Below are 13314 nucleotides of genomic sequence, written 5' to 3'. Positions count from 1 at the left end.
ACTTTACCACCGTGATATTTTCGCTTTTCACTTATTATTTTATAAGTATTATTAATGCGGATTGGTGTTTCTGAGTATTTCCATAATTTGCTTCTTTCAACTTTTTTAAATTCAATCCTCAGGGGATAAACCCCAAGGTTGTATCTGTGAAGCCCATGTTGAGATCTCTACATATTCATTACGTCATTCTTGTGTGGGGCCATGCTAATCTTCTCTGTTTCATTTCAATTTTAGTACATGTGCTGCCCAAGGGAGCACTCTATATTCATCACTGTTTAAAATTTATGTAGTTTGCAGGGAAAAGCATACATTAGGAATATGCATAAACAAGTTTAAGTTTAAAAACTGTAACTATTTTATTTGTTTTATATTTAAGATAGGTCACCTGATTTTTGAGATATCTAGTTTGTATTATTATAGTCCGACAACACTCTTAGAGGAAATCATTTTGATTTTTGTTGTCGTGGAAGTTGGTACTAGACAAGCATGTGGCTAGATAAACAGGGGCCAGAATGGTTTGGGCTACTACCAATCTAACCAAAGCGATATTCATTTAATGGATTTCTTGACACAGTGTTCACGTTTTTTTTCCCCTGAAGCCTCAAGTCTCACTCAAGAAACTACCACGATAGGCATAGAAACTTTTTACCTACTTTATAGAGAAGATGTATGAGCTCTTGTATCTTCTCTCCTCTCTTATTTAAAATATACTCTTGGTTTTTTTTTAATGTAATCTGCATATCGTTTGTATCAAAGTCTCAATGAGTGCTTGTTTAAAAATACAGATTACTTTTTCCAGCCCAGCTAATTACTAGATCTTGAGAAGGAATAAAGCACTTCACAATGAAATTCTCCCAGAGATGATTTTTAACATAAAATAATTTTTAAGACACACTTAACATACTTTTGTGTTTTTGCCTTTCTTAGTGAAAAAGTAAATAAATAAAGTTCCCCTACATTTCTAAGAAGGAAATATTTACTTTTCTTAAACATATTATCTCACATATTCCTTTTGTCACTCTTTGCAAAATGTCCTCCTTTATCCCCAGTCCTAATTTAGTTAAAAGCTCTTATTTATTGGCTTATGTAATGTTCATGTTAAGCCCTTTCTATCATGGCATTATTTGATCTAGAAGTAAAAGTTAAAAATTAGCCAAAAGATTTGGTTTTGTAAGTGAGATATCAGCAATTTTGTTAGCACTTCCTTCTCCACTTTTTTTGTCTGTGTGACTAAAATGTGTACATGATGTCCAAAGTGCAACTACCATCACAAAGGAAGGCACAGAATGAGGGATGGAGGAGCCCGGGTCCCGAGGCCACAGCTGATCAACCATTCCATCTCCAGCCTGTCCAATTTTGACTTGAGTTATGAAAGACAAACACATCCTTACTTATTTAAGCCACTGTTTTTGGAGTTTTATCTTACTTGTATTCATATTCAACTCCTAGTTAAGACGATGTATAGATTTGATCAGGAACAATTTCAACTTTATTTTTTTAATTGTTTTGATCACAATGTTGTTCTGGAATTTCCATTGCCCTGCCCTTACTCCATTTTCCCAGATATTTTGTTAATATCAAAGTTAGTACCTGGAAATTCTACCTTTGGGTAAAAAATGGATCCTGGATATCATTGGATGTCATGAATATCTGGCATTTGTTGTTTCTACACCTCTATTCTGATTTTTATATGATATATTCATTTTCAGGCTGACTATATCCACACAATGGCTCCCATAATAGAATTTCTCAGGATGTGACCCCAGAAGTATATCCTTATAAATCTAAGCAGAGCAGAAAGAGCTCAAAAAATCTATCTATTCATCCAAAACTTGGGATTGATATTGACTACATGTTTTGGTTTTGGTGACTACGGTGTTATATGTGCCCCATCTGGAACTAAGGATGAGGTCATCTTCATCCAGACCCATGGACACAGAGTCATGGAGAGATGGTTATCTAAGAAAATAAAGAAATTCTGGGCTGGCAAAATTAAAAACAAACAAACAAACAAACAAACAAAAAAACTCAACACTTTCCACTCTACTACTGCCTTACTTTTTACATTTTATATTTGCCTGGAATGCTACAATATCTATTTTTTTCTTAAGCACCCTGTTTTCAATACTTCAGTTGCATTCTTTAACCAACTATTTCTTCCTACATCTAAATCCCTTTAATATCTTCCATTGAACTATGCTTGTATACGAGAAACTGAGCAGAACTTTCCACTACTGCCTAAGGCAAGAGATTTTGGAATTTGAGTCTAGTCATATAGTCTGCCTACTAGAAAAAGAAAAAAACAAACACAAAAACAAAACAAAACAAAACAAAATGATCCCTCTTCAGAAAAAGAAAAAAGAATCCATAGTGTTCATAACATATTGTTCTTACTATACACTATCCAATTAAAAATAAACCAGACAAGCAAATTGAAAAACAGGACCAAACTCAAGAGGAAAAAAAAATCTGTCAATAAAAACTAATACTTAGATGACTGAGCTATTGCATTAAGTAAATAAGGAGTTTACATAGGATACTATAAATAGGATCAAAGATTCAAAGAAAAAAAAGGAATGACAAAAAAAATCTTGAGGCATGTGGGTGGCTCAGTCAGTTAAGCATCTGACTCTTGATCTCAGCTCAGGTCACGATCTTACAGTTGATGAGACACAGCCCATGTGTTAACTCAATCAACAAGACATGACAGAAGCTGTACGGCTCCACATCTCCCCAAAATTGTTTTTATTGTCAAAATCTTTTCCCACCAAGAAAGTTCATATTTTAGATGTTTTCAATGGTAAATCCTAGACAGACTAAGGAATGAACTAATATGCCAATCTTACAAACACTTCCACAAGTACAGAAGAAAGCACCTCTCAACATATTTTATGAGCTCAGAAAAAATTTGATGTCACAACATGAGAAAAACATTGCTAAAATATAATATTATGGCATTTCATAAATATAGACAAAACTATTAAAATGTTAGTATTGGAAAACAGCAATATATGTAAATGATAATACATAAAAAAGATAATATAGTATGAACAAATAGAGTTATTCCAGGAATGAAAAGTTAGTCTAAACCTTAAAAACTAAATACCATAATCTACTATGTTATCAGAATAGCATGATCACGTTAATAAACAAAGAAAAAAGAACACTGGACAATTTTCAACTCTCATTAATAATAAAATTCTCTGAATACCAGGAACAGAGAATAACTACCTCAATCTGATAAACGATATCTTGGTCATTACAATAAATCATGCCCAATTTGCTTTATCCAGGAAACCAAGGTTGGTGCATATTATAAAATTCAACTTCCAGTAAAAGATTAAAAGAGAAAATTCATAAGACCATCCCAATAACTGCTGAAAAAAATAACATTTAATAGAAATGAATCTTTGATAATAACATTTTTAGGACATTCAGAATAAAATAAACTTCCTTTATCTGCCAACAGGTATTCAAAATGTCTAGAGCAAACATCCTATTTAAGGGTCAGACCCTTAAAGCTTCCTTTTGAGACTTAAGAAGAGAAAAATTCCCATTATCATCATTTTCATTCAACATTTTACTGGAGTTTCTAAAAGGTGCAGTAAGTCAAGGAAAAGGAATAAAATCAGAGACAGGAAAGATGTATTCACAGATGTAAGGACAAAATTATGAATTTTCAATAAAGTGTCAAGTGAAAATACATATAACATACTTGTCTCTTCAACATGAGAAATATTATTTATATCAACACTTAAACATTTATTTTTTAAATTTATGAATAGATTTTTGAGAAATAAAGAAAGCCTCAGTTCCATTCTAACTTTATTTCTAGAGTTTCTTGATAGACTCACAGAAATATCAAGCATCACAAGGGGTGGTGGCAGTTAAAATTATATGTAGATACACAGACACAGACACACACCCAGTTGTATTTGAGATTATATCTGGAACTCATCCTTGACAATAGGAATTTTCTCAAATTTTTGGCACATGTTTCATTTCATGAGATATTGAATCCAATTAGAAATTATGATATTAATGAACACCATTCCTGTCTCATTCTCAAGTGTACTAACAATGACAAAAACATTAGAAGGTGAATTTTTATTTTTTATTTTTTATTTATCACTACAAACACGCTTTCATTCCAGTTACTCCATTTTTATTTCAACATTTATGTGGTATTAAATTAAATACTTGACTACCAAATGACCATATATTTAAAAAATTGAAATCTGAGGGATGCCTGGGTGGCTCAGTTGGTTAAGCTTCTGACTCTTGATTTTGCCTAAGTTTATGATTTCACAGTTTGTGAGTCAAACCTTATGTCAAGTTCTGCACTGATAGCACAGAACCTGCTTGGGATTCTCTTCTTTCTTCTCTCTTTCTGCCCCTCCCCTGCTTGTGCATTCTCTCTCTCAAAATAAATAAGTAAACATTTTTAAAAAATTTTAATCTAAAATATTGTATCTAGACTCTTTATAAAATATATTATGCTTATTGCTCATTAAGATTATTTATAGTTTTTATATTAGTTAAATGAAATCCTTGTTTGTCAGGATATGTCAGTTATGTTATCAACAAAACCATTTCCTGTGTAATTTTTCATAATAGTTTACTTTGAATTAGTTTTCGGTTCACATAAGACACTCTTAAATGCAGAGAACAAGCTGAGGGCTGATGGGGGTGGGGAGTTGGAAGAGTGGGCAAAATGGGTGGTGGACATTAAAGAGGGCATTTGTTAGGATGAGCACTGGGTGTCATATGTAAGTGATGAACCACAGGAATCTTCCTAAAGCCAAGACTACAGTGTATGTTAACTAACTTGACAATAAATAAAAAGCAAAATAAAATAAAATAAAATAAAATAAAATAATAAATTAGTTTTAGGTTCAGCTTTGTGTGTGTGTGTGTGTGTGTGTGTGTGTGTGTGTGTGATATGGTTTATAAACAAAATAATACAATGATGGTATTACATTTCATATCCCAAATGACTGATTTCTGGCATGATATATTTCAAGTCAATGATAGATATCTACTTATTTCTGTTAAAGAAGGCTATCACTTTTCTTCATTAAGTGGAACCTCTAAGAGCAGATTTGTGCAGAATATCTTGCACCCTTTGCTTGGAGAGCTTTTATTTAATGTATTTGAGATATTGGATGTGGTAAAACTCTCAAGGACTTGCTTATACATCTCAAATTTATTATTTCTCTTTAATTAAATTCACATAAGCTCTTAGGCAATTACATTTGCAAGAGAAATTTTTAAGTGATGAGAAAGATTACAGGGGGGGATATAGAAAAGCGAAATTTTCCAATACTGATTACATACTATTTTACATAAGACAAAAGCAGTGGGGAAGATAAATGCTTACTCATAAGAGATAAGATAGTTATTACCAATTAAGAAAATGCATTTGAAGCAATTACTAAAGGATAACAGCAGTAACTCCATTCATATTTTGAATTTCCCCTGTCTGCCAAATTGAAGTGTGGACCTCTACTCCATAAGTTACTGCACTAAATTTGATTTCCCCCTTTTTTATATTAATAGGACTACATATTAAGTTTTGAAAGCCTAAAGGACTTTCAATTTTGAAATCCAGAAATAAGCACTTTTATTTTGTTATTTTAATTTTTCTCTTCATGTATATTTCCACATATTTAAAATTTGTTTTAAAGATTGAAAATCAAGATATCTTCTGATATAAATATTTAAAGAATAGAGGAGAAGAGACAGGATGGCAGAACAGCATGGAAGTTTTTTGTGTGTCTCACCCCCATGAAATACAGCCAGACCAACACTAAACCATCCTACACACCTAGAAAACTGATTGGAGGATTAACAAAACAATCTGCACAATCTTAACCACTGATTTCAGCAGGTATATGGCACGGAGAGGTGAACATGGGGAGAGAGAAGCAGGCGGCGGGCAGAGAGCTGCTTTTGCAGGTGGAGAGGATGGAGACTGGGGGACGGGGTGAGAATACAGGAAAAGCACATCTCCCCAAAAGCAGCTGGAGAGAAAGTGGAAAATTGGAAACAGCTGCAGGGACTAAACTAAAACAGGAGAAAGGAGAAAGGAGAGGGTTTAAATTCCATTAAGACTGTAAACAAGTGGAGTGCAGAGTCTTTAACTCTGCAGCTCAATACCTTGTGGTGCTCTGGTGGGAGGGGTGAATCTCCAGGAACAGAGTGGGCTCCAGGAGGTTCTCGGGCCACACAGGAAGAAGTGGTTCCACTGTTGCAAGGACATTTGGTAGAGACTGTTGAAGCTACCTGGTCCCAGCAGACCCCAGAAGGTGGCCACATTCGCTGGTGCTGGAACAAGGTCGTTAAGGGTGAAGCCTGGTGCCAGATGTGTGTTGTGATTTTTCATAATCCCTGAAAAACTGCTGCTACACTACTTGCAAACTTTTTCTGGGGCAGACTGGCACCTGGCCACAGTCTTGAGACACCAGCAGCAGCAGGGTCCAGCAATCATTCCTGGGTGCAGCTGGCATTCGGCCATTGCTTGGTGAGACCCTTCCACAGAGGGGTGTAACAGGTCAAAGCTGCAGTCCTTCAGAAGTAAGGGGCCAGGGAATACAGGCACATCTGAGACAAAACTTGGGAGAGAGGTAGTGCCTGGGGCTTGGTCACGGACAGTGAAGAAAAAGCAGGGAGTGGACAAAAGCTGAAGACAGAGAACGGGTGCCCTATTGCTGATCATGGAGAACAGGGTTCCCATACTAAAGACTGGGTAGCTGGGTGCACCACTCCCGCGCATGCACATACACACCTACGAGCGCTGCAACAATCCACTCCAGTAGGCTAGCAGCTCCATCTCGTGGAGAGCGGATCCGTTAAACTGAGCCCCTCCCAACGGGGCCAACCTTGCTCTTCAAGAACACAAGTCTCACCGCCTACTTAGTTTATGGACTATAAAGTGCTTCATAGTCTGACTTCTACAGGAAAATGAAGTAATTTCAGTTATATTTCAATCTGTGAGCAGGTCCATCTATTCAATTGTCTTTGTTTTTTTTTTTTTTTGTCTTTTACAATACTTTCCTTTTCTTGAATACAGAAAGAGAAAAAATTCATTTTTATTTTGAATTTTTATTAAAAATATTTTTCTTTAAGTTTTTTCTACTATATTCTTTTCTTTTTTAAAATTCTATTTTACTCCCATCATCTCATTTTAGAATACTTCAGTGTATTCATTTTTTCAAATTCTCAAATGATTTCCTTTTTTCCCCTAAACCAGACCTGCAAGAAATTTTAAGGGGGACTCTCTGAGGGGAGAAAAGGTGAAAAATATATATAGAGAGAGAAATAAATAAATACCAAAAGCAGCAACGACTAGAAAGGACCAAAGAACACCACCAGAAACTCCCAACTCTACAAGAATCATAATGGCAATAAATTCATATATTTCAGTACTCACTCTAAATGTCAGTGGACTCAATGCTCCAATCAAAAGACATACAGCAACAGAATGGATAAGAACACAAGATCCATCTATATGCTGTTTACAAGAGACCCACTTTAGACCTAAAGACACCTTCAGATTGAAAATAAGGGGATGGAGAACCATCTATCATACTAATGGTCAACAAAAGAAAGCCGGAGTAGCCACACTTATATCAGACAATCTAAACTTTAAAATAAAGACTGTAACAAGAGATGAAGAAGGGCATTATATCATAATCAAGGAGTCTATCCACCAAGACGACCTAACAATTGTCAACATTTATACACCAAATGTGAGAGCACCCAAATATATTAATCAATTAATCACAAACTAAAGAAACTCATAGATAGTAATACCATAATAGTAGGATACTTCAACACCCCACTCACAGCAATGGACAGATTATCTAATCAAAGTATCAACAAGCAAACAATGGCTTTGAATGACATACTGGACCAGATGGACTTAACAGATATATTCAGAACATTTCATCCTAAAGTAGCAGAATATACATTCTTCTCCAGTGCACATGGAACGTTCTCCAGAATAGACCATATACTGGGACATAAATCAGCCCTAAGTAAGTACAAAAAGATCGAGATCATACCATGCATAGTTTCAGACCACAATGCTATGAAACTCGAAATCAACCACAAGAAAAAAATTTGGAAAGGTAACAAATACTTGGAGACTGAAGAACATCCTATAAAAGAATGAGTGGGCTAACCAAGCAGTTAACAAGGAAATTAAAAAGTATATGGAACTTAATGAAAATGATAACACCACAACCCCAAACCTCTGGGACACAGCAAAGGCGGTCAAGAGGAAAGTATACAGCAATCCAGGCCTTCCTAAAGAAGGAAGAAAGATCTCAGATACACAATCTAACCTTATGTCTTAAGGAGTTGGAAAAAGAACAGCAAATAAAACCCAAAACCAGCAGAAGACAGGAAATAATAAAGATTATAACAGAAACTAATGCTATCAAAACCAAAAAAAAAAAAAAACAAAAAAAAACAGTACAACAGATCAATGAAACCAGAAGTTGGTTCTTTGAAAGAATTAACAAAAGTGATAAACCACTAGCCAGTTTGATCAAAAAGAAGAAGAAAAGGACCCAAATAAATAAAATCCAGAATGAAAGAGGAGAGATCACAACCAACACAGCAGAAAAAAAACAATAAGAGAATATTATGAGCAATTATATTCCAATAAAATTTGCAATCTTGAAGAAATGGACAAATTCCTAGAAACATATACAATAATACCAAAACTGAAATAGGAAGATATAGAAAATTTGAACAGACCCATAATCAGTAAGGAAATCAAATTAGTCATAAAAAATCTGCCAAAAAACAAGAGTCCGGGGCCAGATGGCTTTCCAGGGGATTTCTACCAAACATTTAAGGAAGTGTGAGCACCTATTCTCTTGAAGCTGTTCCAAAAAATAGAAACGAAAGGAAAACTTCCAAACTCTTTCTATGAAGTCAGCATTACCTTGACTCCCAAACCAGACACTCCACTAAGAAGGAGAACTATGGACCAATTTCCCTGATGAACATGGATGCAAAAATCCTCAACAAGATATTAGCCAATTGGCTCCAACAATACATTAAAAAAATTATTCACCACGACCAAGTGGGATTTATACCTGGGATGCAGGGCTGGTTCAATATCCGAAAAACAATTAATATGATTCATCACATCAATAAATGAAAAGACAAGAACCATATGATCCTCTCAATAGATGCAGAGAAAGCAAAAATACAGCATCCTTTCTTGATAAAAACCCTCAAGAAAGTAGAGCTAGAAGGAGCATACATCGATATCATAAAAGCCACGTATGAACGACCCAACGCTATATCATCCTCAATGGTGAAAAACTGAGAACTTTTCCCCTAAGGTCAGGAACAAGACAGGGATGTCCACTCTTGCCACTGTTATTTAACATAGTATTGGAAGTCTTAACCTCTGCAATCAGACAACACAAAGAAATAAAGGCATCCAAATTGGCCAAGAGGAGGTCAAACTTTCACTCTTCGCAGATGACATGATACTCTATATGGGAAACCCTAAAGATTCCACCAAAAAACTGCTAGAATTGATTCATGAATTCAGCAAAGTTGCAGGATATAAATCAATGCACAGAAATCAGCTGCATTCTTATACACCAATAACGAAGTGACAGAAAGAGAAATCAAGGAATCGATCACACTTACAGTTGCACAAAAAACCATAAAATACCTAGGAATAAATCTAACCAAAGAGGTGAAAAATCTGTACGCTGAAAACTATAGAAAGCTTATGAAAGAAATTGAAAAAGTCACCAAAACAGGAAAAATATTCCATGCTCCTGGATAGGAAGAACAAATCTTGTTAAAATGTTGATACTACCCAAAGTAATATACATATTCAATGCAATCCCTCTCAAAATAACACCAGCATTCTTCACAGAGCTACAAAAAATAATTCTAAAATTTGTATGGAACCAGAAAAGACCTGGAATAGTCAAAGCAATCTTGAAAAAGAAAGCCAAAGCAGGAGGTATCACAATCCCAGACTTCAAGCTATACTACAAAGTTGTAATCATCAAGACAGTATGGTACTGGCACAAGAACAGACACTCAGATCAATGGAACAGAATAGAGATCCCAGAAATGAACCCACAAACATATGGCCAACTATTCTTTGACAAAGCAGGAGAGAACATCCAATGGAATAAAGATAGTCTTTTCAGCAAATGGTGCTGGGAAAACTGGACAGTGACATGCAGAAGAATGAACCTGGATCACTTTCTTACACCACACACAAAAATAAACTCAAAATGGATGAAAGACCTAAATGTAAGAACAGGAAGCCATCAAAATCCTCGAGGAGAAAGGAGGCAAAAACCTCTTTGATCTTGACCACAGCAACTTCTTACTCAATATGTCTCTGGAGGCAAGGGAAACAAAAACAAAAAGTAACTACTGGGACCTCATCAAAATAAAAAGCTTCTGCACAGCGAAGGAAAACTATCAGCAAAACTAAGAGGCAATCGACAGAATTGGAGAGGATATTTGCAGATGACATATCAGATAAAGGGTTAGTATCCAAAATCTATAAAGAATTTATCGAACTCAACACCCAATAAAACAAATAATCCAGTGAAGAAATGGGCAAAAGACATGAATAGACACTTCTCCAAAGAAGATATCCAGATGGCCAATCAACACATGAAAAAATGCTCAACATCACTCATCATGAGGGAAATACAAATCAAAACCACAATGAGATGCCACCTTACACCTGTCAGAATGGCTAACATTAACAACTCAGGCAACAACAGATGTTTTCAAGGATTCAGAGAAAGAGGATCTCTTTTGCATTGTTGGTGGGAATGCAAGCTGGTGTAGCCACTCTGGAAAACATTATGGAGGTTCCTCAAAACACTAAAAATAGAACTACCCTATGACCCAACAATTGCACTACTAGGCATTTGTCCAAGGAATACAGGTGTGCTGTTTCAAAGGGACACATGCACCCCCATGTTTATAGCAGTACTATCAACAATAGCCAAAGTATGGAAAGAGCCCAAATGTCCATCAATGGATGAATGGATAAAGAAGATGTGGTATATATATATATATATATATATATATATATATATATGTATACACACACACACACACACAATGGAGTATTACTCAGCAATCAAAAAATGAAATCTTGCCATTTTTAACTACATGGAATGACCCGGAGGGTATTATGCTAAGTGAAATTAGCCAATCAGAGAAAGACAAATATCATATGACTTTGCTCATATGAGGACTTTAAAAGACAAAACAGATGAACATAAGGGAGGGGAAACAAAAATAATATAACAACAGGGAGGGAGACAAAACAGAAGAGACTCATGAATATGGAGAAGAAACTGAGGCTTACTGGAGGGTTGTGGGAGGGGGGATGGGCTAAATGGGTAAGGGGTACTAAGGAATCTACTCCTGAAATCATTGCTCCACTATATGATAACTAAATTAGATGTAAATTAAAAAAAAAATAAAACAAGGTAAACAAATTATATAGAGAGAGTAATTTCCTATCTGCTAATAAAGCTACAGAAATTGGCTACAAAAATAAAGAAAGTATAATTAGAAAGCATGAAAAATTATGTACACTTCAAATTTGATTTTTATAATGTATTTTTTTCATTCTCATATGTAGATACTTATTAAAAGCTGCTTGGGGCGCCTGGGTGGCGCAGTCGGTTAAGCGTCCGACTTCAGCCAGGCCACGATCTGGGGGTACGTGAGTTTGAGCCCCGCGTCAGGCTCTGGGCTGATGGCTCAGAGCCTGGAGCCTGTTTCCGATTCTGTGTCTCTCTCTCTCTCTGCCCCTCCCCCGTTCATGCTCTGTCTCTCTCTGTCCCAAAAATAAATAAACGTTGAAAAAAAAAAATTAAAAATAAATAAATAAATAAATAAAAAAGCTGCTTAACAATGTGAGTAGAGCTACAGATTTATAGCAATATTGTATATATTGTATTGTATCTATTGTTTTGTTAGTGTTGTTGTTTACCCCTTTTTTTCCTTTACTTCTTTTTTTAGAAATACTTTTTATTTTTATTTTTCCCCACATTTTTATTTAAATTCCAGCTAGTTAACAAACAGTATGATACTAGTTTCAGGTGTACAATATAGTGATTCAACACTTCCACACGACACCTGGTGCTCATCAAGACAAGTGCCCACCTTACTCCCATCTGCTACATCACCCATCCCCCTGCCCACCTCCCCTCTGATAACCATCAGTTTGTTCTCTATAGTTAAGATGTCTATTGTTTTTTAAACACAGCACATTAAAGACTTTCATTCTTCAAAGTAAGTTAATTACTTTTTGTATGCTCATTACCTTAAAGTGTTTACATATATATATATATGTGTGTGTGTGTGTGTGTGTGTGTGTGTGTATGTGTACACACGCACACACATATATATAATATTATATATATGTGTGTATATATATACACACGTGTATATATAATCTGTATCAGTTTCTGTTCTGTAGATTGAGTTTGTACATATCTGTTGTGTACAAAATTGAATTCCAATCCTATACAGAAGTCTGATGCAGTCTAGATTGGACAAGACAGAGAAGCCCATGTTGTGGTGAATAACATGTAAGCTACGTGGGGCCACTTTGGCCAGCATTACAGCCGCTACAGTTGGAGCCGTGTTAGGAAACACCAGTTTGTCATTCTAACTCTACTTTGTCAATAGCATGCACTATTTTTCATTAATGGGACAGCAGAATAAAATATCCATCATATGGGAATGACAGCCTTCAAAAATTTCTTTTTAATCATATGCAAATTGAAGTCTTAATAAGTTGACCATTTTTCCATATTTACCAGTTTTTAATAGCAGTATTTCACAATAATTTTAGGAAGTGTGCTTTTATCAGGTACCTTTGTCCCAATATTGACCCTCAGAATCTTAATTGTTAATTATATTGAATTAATTTTTGATAATTCACCATGTTCATATCTGTTACTATAGTAACTTAAGGCATAAATCATGTATAACCAGATAATTTTCCACATGATAACTTGGGGTAATATCGAAGTATTTTTCTGGAATATTAAAATAATACCATTTCTATTCTATATGTAATAAAACATGTAATTTCATATCTGAAATGGAAATTATTATTATAAAAATTCTGAATTTATACTGATACTATTATACAGGTATAGACTTAGAATAGTCGTAAATAGTTTTATGATGGCATCATATGCCAAAATAACTGTTTTTTGTTTTTTGTTTGTTTGTTTTTTGGAGAGAGAGAGCATGAGCAGGGGAGAGAGGGGCAGACAG

At 35.1% G+C, this 13314-nt stretch overlaps 1 protein-coding gene and 1 non-coding gene across 7 annotated transcripts in view; both read right to left on the bottom strand.

Annotated features, from left to right (window-relative positions):
- FSTL5 (follistatin like 5) overlaps positions 1–13314 on the bottom strand; it is a 1137298-nt gene that overhangs the window by 217603 nt on the left and 906381 nt on the right. The window lies entirely within an intron of this gene.
- Positions 150–258, bottom strand: LOC125165040 (U6 spliceosomal RNA). The gene has a single exon (XR_007151944.1). It is a non-coding gene; the product is annotated as a U6 spliceosomal RNA (small nuclear RNA).

Source organism: Prionailurus viverrinus, chromosome B1 (genome assembly GCF_022837055.1).
Source record: "Prionailurus viverrinus isolate Anna chromosome B1, UM_Priviv_1.0, whole genome shotgun sequence".
Taxonomy (NCBI): domain Eukaryota; kingdom Metazoa; phylum Chordata; class Mammalia; order Carnivora; family Felidae; genus Prionailurus; species Prionailurus viverrinus.
The sequence above is the reverse complement of the archived record's forward strand: the minus strand, read 5'-3'. Positions and strand labels throughout refer to the sequence as shown.